Below are 7,889 nucleotides of genomic sequence, written 5' to 3'. Positions count from 1 at the left end.
GTAGTTGTAGTTCTAATTATATTGATTAATGGCTCATCAACTGATCAAATAATACACTAGCAGCTGATCAAATATGGTTTTCTTTATTAGTTGAGTAGAAGAACTCAGTGCTGGAATTGATGCCGCAAAAAGCAATTTAGATAAAGAAGCAAAAAAAAAAGCAATTTAGATGTATACTATTATTCTCATTTTGTTCGATCCACTCCAGGAAAGAACAGCTGGGATTCTAAATTCTAGTTAATTCTGGGTATCAATACCCATTGACTTATATTAGCTTTGCAGATATCGGTGCTTCTCATTAAAGCTGAAAAATCAGCATATATTCTGAAAGTTAGGGCCAGCGTTTCCATCTTTATGTGAAGGAATTATTCAGCCTAGGTTAGTTCCTTGAATATGTTTTTATTCTTTAACATGTTCCTTCAAGCAAAGTTTATTGGTTTTTAAGTGTGAACAAGCATAAATCCATCCGTACCTTGTATTGAGGTTTAATTAATATAATGAATATGATGATCGAACAATATTAAACCATTTGGTCAGATATGCTCTTCCTTCAACCTAAAATCTTAAGCTCTTAGCTGAGGTCCCTGAATATGTTTTGAATATTCTCTAACACTTTAATAGCTGCTGGAAAGGAGCTTTCCATTGAATTTAATTCAGAAAATTTAACTTAATCTTCTTTGCATTAAAACATAAAGCACACGCCCACCCATATTTTGTAAATTCTGAGGTCTAATTAATATAATGGGAGTGATGAGGATCTAACATTAGACCACTTGTTAAAACAAGCTCTCTGTTCAACCTAAAAGCTTAATCTCTTCGTTGAAGTTCCTGAATGTATTTTTATTCTCTAACACTTTATAGCCTGAATTGCAAATGGTGCAAGGAGGCTTTCCATTGAATTAAATTCTGAAAAGTTAATTTAATTTTCCTTGTATTAAAGCATATATAAATCACAAACCAACCCATACACCTTGTATTTGAATTTAATTAATATATATAATGGGGGCAATGAGGATCAAATACCAGACTACTTAGTCATACATGCTCTTTATTCAACTTAAAAGCGTTATCTCTTAGGGCTTGTTAGTTTCTCCTTACAACTTTAAGAGAAAAATGGGTGTTTGTTTTTCTCTTTTAAAGATGAATCTTACAACCATTTTTTTTCCAATGATACCTCTAAAACATAAACAAAAATTCTCATAAATGGGGTTAAAAGGGATATTTGATAATTCAGAATTCTAAATTGAAAACAACATTTTTTGCATTCAAAGTTTAAGGGAAAGAAAAATTCATCAATACCAATATATCTCTTAATGTATTTATTGCACTTTGAAATGTCAGAACAACCAATAAGACTCCTGAATGAATTTTTATTCCCAAATACTTCAAAACTTGTGAAAGTATAAAGTATAACCACCGTAAGAGAGCTTTTCATTCAATTAAATTTAGGAAACTTAGTTTAATTTTCTTTAAAGCACAAATCCACCCATCCCTTGTATTGAAATTTAATTAATATAATAAAAGACAGTGAAGATCAAACATAGACCAATTGGTCAAATAGTCTAGTCTCTCCATTCAACCTAAAAGCTTAAGCTCTTAATTAAAGTCCCTGAAATATGATTTATATTCTCTAAATAATACTTCAAAACTTGTGAAAGGCTAGCTGTAGTGTGACTGATGGAAGGGAGCTTTTCATGAATTAAATTCAGAAAAACCCCTTGTATTAAAGCATAAAGAATCATTTGAAAGAAGAATAAGACTCCATTGATGAGACAATTGGGTGGCTGGAAATGGAAAAGCTGTTGCTGCTGCTGATGGGGCAGGGAATTCTCAGTGTGAGCGACGAATTGGATTTGATGGCTTGGCTTCGTACATTCTCATTCGTTTCATCGTACATAATTTGGATTGATTGTTTGGGGTACATTTTATCTACACCTCTATTATATTATTTTATTATTATTTGGGATCTTGAAAAAGAAAAAGAAACGCTTTTGCAATTTCCATGGAAACACGATACATCTCAGCTGAGTTCGCATCACCCCCCGCGTGCGATGCTAAATAAACGGACGTTAACCCTGCCCGTTAGTTGCTATTCTCATTCAAAAGGGCTTCATCCGTGAATCTGCAAGCTTTTCCCGTATTTCCGCCCCCAAGCTCAAATCGGAGGCTCTCACCCCGTTCACCCCGTTCTCCACCCGAACTCCGCCCCCTTCTCCGGCACCGGCGATAGCTTCGGCCACCGTTTTTTAATTCCACATAGCTCGTCAAAAGATGTTTTTTTTTTTAGTCTAGCTACGAATGCCTTTGTGTTTGTTATGGGAAAGCTGAAAACAAAGATGGTTTTTTGAGCTCACCCATCTCCTAAAAATGTCTTGGAATCGGATTCAAATGATGGAAAAAGTTGGTCTTTTGACCCACCCACCTCCCTTCGCTCCTCTGCTTTCTCCTATTTCTGCTTCCCTTCATCTTCATTCTCATCTCCTTATAATAACAATAATTACCAGACTCTCTCCTCTGCTTTTTCCTATTTCTGCTTCCCCATCATCTTCATTCTCATCTCCTTATAATAACAATAATTACCAGAAAGAATCAACTCCTTCATCGTAGAATCAGCCCTGCTGTTCTTTTTATTATAGTTATTCTAGCCGTTATTTTCTTCATCTCTGCCTGCTCCACCTGCTTGTCAGATTCCTTATAAAGCAACCGTCTTCCTCTGTCTAACAGATACCCGGAAATTTCTGGCTCTAATGCTCTCCAAAGGCAATTGCAACAGCTCTTCCATCTGCATGACTCTGGTCTAGATCAGGCTTTCATAGATGCTCTCCTTGTTTTCCTCTACAATGAGATAATGGGTCTGAAAGAGCCGTTTGACTGTGCAGTTTGCCTATGTGAATTTTCAGAGCGAGACAAACTGAGGTTGCTTCCTATGTGTAGTCATGAGTTTCATATTAACTGTATACGCACATGGCTGCTGTCAAATTCAACATGCCCTCTCTGTAGAGGAACGCTTTACAGCCCTAACCTTGCCATTGAGAATCCAGCTTTTGATTTTGACGATTTAAGGGAGGAGAGTGGGTGTCCAGGCGATGGAGAGGATGGGTTTGCTTCTAGTCAGGAACCAGTGGAATGGAGGAAATTCCTACTGAAAAGAGGGTTTTCCCTGTCCGACTTGGGAAGTTCAGAAATTTGAATAATGGAGGGGAAGTGGAGGGGAAGGAGAAAGGAGGAGGAGAGACGAGCAGCTAACGGGCAGGGTTAACGTCCGTTCATATAGTGTCGCACGCGGGAACGCCCCACCGCGTGCGACTGGACAGGTGTCACATTACGTCATGTGGGGTGATTGTGGGGCGAGACCCAGTGGGGCGGTGATGCGAACTCACCTCAGCTTAATTTGGACCTTTGGTTGGTATTCCAGTGAGCTCGCTCTCATCAACTAAACCATGAACGCCCTAGCGTGTCCTCAAACAAACTCAATCTCTTGGCTGTCTGAAGTTTAGAGCCAATTATCAGAAAACACGCTAGGGCGTTCATGGTTTTTTCAACGAGAGCTCTCGATCTTCCTGTAATATTTTAGCTACAGCCTCTCAGTTGTAGGTCTCAGCCAGCTTGGTCTGGTCTGGTTGTTCTCATGTTTTTGAGGGATTGTTATCTCTCTCACTCTCTGTGTGAGAAAGAGACCATGACAAAAGATCTGAATCTTTACGTCTTCACTCCATTTTCAGACATCAGAGCCTGAAGCTCTGATTAACCTCAACCCTATCAAATCCAGAGCCCCATATGAGGGACTTTGTTAACTGGATTTTGTTCCAGCTAACTTGCTTTGATACGTAAAGTATCGACAATAATAAAGCGAAAAAACTTTGGGTTCTTTTTAAATTGTAGGTACTATCCTCCATAGCCATCTCAGTGGCCAGATAGGTTCAGCAAGTGAGGGCCAGTGTGACAGGAGCTGGGATCTCCTACCAACAAAACACGTTCCAACACCCTTACATCTCTTGCACATTTCATCACGAGACTAAGACCCATTATGTATGAGATATGTGATGTTAGATTATGTTGGGAGGGTGTTGTAATGTATTTTATTAGCAGTTGATATAGATTAAAAGCCTCTATTAGAGAATAAAAACCTATTCAGCAGCCTCAATAGCTTAAGCTTTTAATTTGAACAGTTCCTTGAGATAGGAAGGAGACTGTTTGCAATGGCTTATTATTTTATGTTTAATGCCCTCATTTTAATTAATTAAATTTCAGCCCAAGATATGGGTGACTTGTGCTAGCCCACACATGAGGGAGTGTGTTAAAGAATAAAAACCTATTCAAGGACCTCACCTAAGTAATAGTTTAAGCATTTAAATTGAACGATTTCATGACAAACATATCCGATATAATTCATTAAAAATAATACTAAGCTTTTTTAAATACAACACAAAACCGAGGAACATAGAAGAGAAATAAAATTAGATAAACAAATCAGGTCAAGCCAAATTATGGATCCAATTTGGGAAGTTAGGGAATAAAAGTCCCTTATTCCTAGGGGTGTCAATTGGTTTCGATTTGGTCCAATCCAATGTGATTCTATATAAATGGACCAGGTCCAATCCAATCCAATGAATATTTTGGACCGGTCCAATTCAATGTTTGGATTGTCTAATCTGTTCAGATTCATTTTAATTTAGATTGGTTTCAACCCAAACCCAGTCCAATGACACCTATATTCTTATCATATATCAATGGACTAGATATTAGCTTAATCCAAGCCAATCCAATATAAGTTTATTACGGACGGACTAGGTCCAATCTAATCTAATAAATATTTTGGACTGGATTGGCCCAATCTAAAACCAGTTTATTAGTTCAATTGAATATATAAAGTTGGTTTGAATGTTATGCTTTTGTTGAAAAGTCATTGGTTCAAGTTTTATAAATTTATTTTCAATCAATTTTGTTCATGATATACAATATTAAAATGATTTTTACTTCATTTATTAATAATATATAATATTTTAATCACTTTTAGAACCCGATTGACCAGACACCTTAAAATACATAATTTCCAGACTTGACCATAGCATTTCAATTGTATTTTTTAATGCATTTTGAAGACCTAAAATCCATTAATTTAAGTTAGAAAATTGCTTTATAAATTCTAAGGTGTCACTTTTCCCATTAAAGAAAAGAAGAAAAAGAAAATCAAAATCAACATGCAAATAAATCTTAAACTTTAAGACTAGACCTAGTGGGGCAGGTAGCCAAAACCCAAACCTGAACATGATTCAGATTAAAGAATCAAAACCCTAACCCATTTCTAAAGCCAAATATCTTACCTTAACCCAGCACTATAGAGTTAGGTCAAGACCATTTAACCTGGCCCATTACATCCCTATCCAAATGCAATCTGAATGTGATTCAATTCAATACTTTTGCATCCCTAAACACTACCTGGATCACCAATTGCCCATTGCAGCTTGTAAGGATCATCATCAGCTAAAGATGCTAACTTCCACACTATATCTATATTTCCTTAACCCCCATATTGAGACTGGGCCCCAATGTCTGATTGACCAGAAAAACCAGAAATTCTATTCCCAAGGAAAAACAAAACCCTAGAAGGATCAGTTTGAAAAGGAATGGCACAGTTCACGTGTACGCGCATGGTCCAACTAGAGGGGCAACTCTTTTCACAAGATTCCTCTTGGTCCCCACTCACCCAATCTCATGAAGCAATACATTCATTCAGACCGCACTGGACAATTGAATTTAGGGCTGCAACTCGGATTGGAAGGATTTGAACTACATCCAGCCCAGGACATGTTAGTACATGATATGTATTGGTTTTTGATTTTTGAACCATCAATATGCATTTTAATTTCATTGCATGATTCGAATTATTACACAAATTTTCGATATTGAGGGTATCAATACCTTAAACCTCGGCTTGGGTTAGGGTTTGGGTCCATCGAAAATTTAACAAATTTCCAACCCGATTCAAGCCAAGTTGCACCCCTATTTGAATGTTGACCCAATAATCGGAATCAATCAATTACTCAAATTTTGGATATCAAAAGTATCAATACTTTGAACCTTGGCTTGGGTTAGGATTTGGATCCATTAAAACTTTAACAAATTCCCAACCCGGTTCAAGCCAAATTGCACCCTCTATTTGAATGTTGAGCCAGTGACACTGGATCCCCAGTTAATCAACAGTTTTTATGGCCAGAATGAGCTAATCACCAAGTTAATCAACAGTTTCTCAACCGAACTTCATTTGGATAACCATGGTCCAGTTTTTGAAAGGTCCATTTCATAGAAGGCACAAACCCATTCCCAATGTAAGGTCCCATTTGGAAGGGCTTCAGCTTTGATAGGATTGTTTTCATTGAACTGCTTTGAAGAAGATACTGAAAACAAGCTTCACCGGAGAAGCCAACTTTTTTTGCTGAACAAAAGCATATTTTGACTTTCTGAAATTTTCACAAAACAGAGCTTCTATTCTGTCTGTGTCTGGGCACACCTCACAAAGCTAGAAGCCCATGCGTGAGCCCCACCGGCCCACCCCCACCCCAAAACGGGCACCTAGTAAAGACTATTTTCATCTTGGGTCCAATTCGGACGCAACCTTGGGCTGTCAACTGCGATGACCCCAATTAATGTTGGGGATCGGTTCTGGGTCTATTACCCTTTATCCAGAATTGAGCCAAACCTATTGACAGCCCTGATGCAACCTAGGGCTGTTCACAAACAATGTTAAACCGATTAAACCGATCAAATCGGTCCTATTCAGTCTGATTTGGTTGATTTTTCATTACCGTTGGTCGGTTTTGGGTTGTGAAGAGGGGATAAATTAATAATTCGGTTCGATTTTGATTTTCATGTGTGAAAATCAAAGTCAAATTGAACCGAATTGAATTAATTTCTGAACTTCTAGTCTTTCCCTAACTAGATAATCCTTATCCTAGTTTATTATTTCTAGTTAGTTACTTATTTTTACCATTAAAGAACAATAAAACATTAGTTAAGTGGGAATTACTTTTATCTTTAGGATTGTTTTCTTTTTTTGAGTAGGAAATTTTACACCAAATATAGGGCTATTCACAAACGATGCCAAATTGACCCAAACCAACCCTTCGTGTTAGGGTCGATTTTGTTTAATGATAGGTCGGTTTTGGTTTGCTCTTTAAATAACCCAACCAAGTCGGATTGATTAAAAAAAAATCTATTAAATTGACCCAAGCCGATCCATAAATAGCCTTAATGCAACCAAATCAAATTCGGTTTAAATCCCAACACAGGGCCCCAACAGCCATTGCAGCCGTGCATTAGGAACATCTCTCCTATCTTTCATGCAATGGTTGTTGGGACCAAAACGGACTCAACCAAAGCTGGAAGATGGATCAATATTGGCTTGATAAGACCCGTTATTGGTGGGCCGAGTACAGTGGCAAGTTATGCGGGCCAGACCCATTCCTGTGGTCTGTGGCTCTGTGCTCCAGACCAGATTCAACTGAGGTATATTCCATGATACCCAGATGGCCAGACCAGATCCTGAGAGTGAGATGAGATCCACACAGAGCACACTCACAGGTCACAGCACAGCAGATGAAAAGTGAGAACGGCTGAAGTGGCTGAATGGAATTGGTGGATTACTTCGGTAATTCCTCCGCTTCAGCCGTTACCAAGGGGGGCCTAGGAGAAATCAGTTTCCAAGTTCAGCAGACTTCAACCAGGGTTCCCTCTTGGTAACAGAGAAACGGTCTCCATGATTCAGCGTTAACCAGCCAGTTAAGTCGAGCAATGGTGGACGAGAGAGAGAGAGAGAGAGAGAGAGAGAGAGAGAGAGAGGGAGTAGCCTACTACTTAGCAAAGATTAACTGATTGAAACCCTTCAAATT

At 38.2% G+C, this 7,889-nt stretch overlaps 1 pseudogene; it reads left to right on the top strand.

The window, feature by feature from the left end:
• The first annotated feature begins 2,178 nt into the window (after positions 1-2,178).
• Positions 2,179-3,246, top strand: LOC148847199 (RING-H2 finger protein ATL46 pseudogene; annotated as a pseudogene).
• The last annotated feature ends 4,643 nt before the right edge of the window (positions 3,247-7,889 follow it).

Source organism: Nelumbo lutea, chromosome 6 (assembly GCF_056320005.1).
Source record: "Nelumbo lutea isolate HS-2025 chromosome 6, American lotus-T2T, whole genome shotgun sequence".
NCBI classification, from domain to species: Eukaryota; Viridiplantae; Streptophyta; class Magnoliopsida; order Proteales; family Nelumbonaceae; genus Nelumbo; species Nelumbo lutea.
Note: the sequence above shows the minus strand (reverse complement) of the source record. Positions and strands in the feature narration are given on the sequence as shown.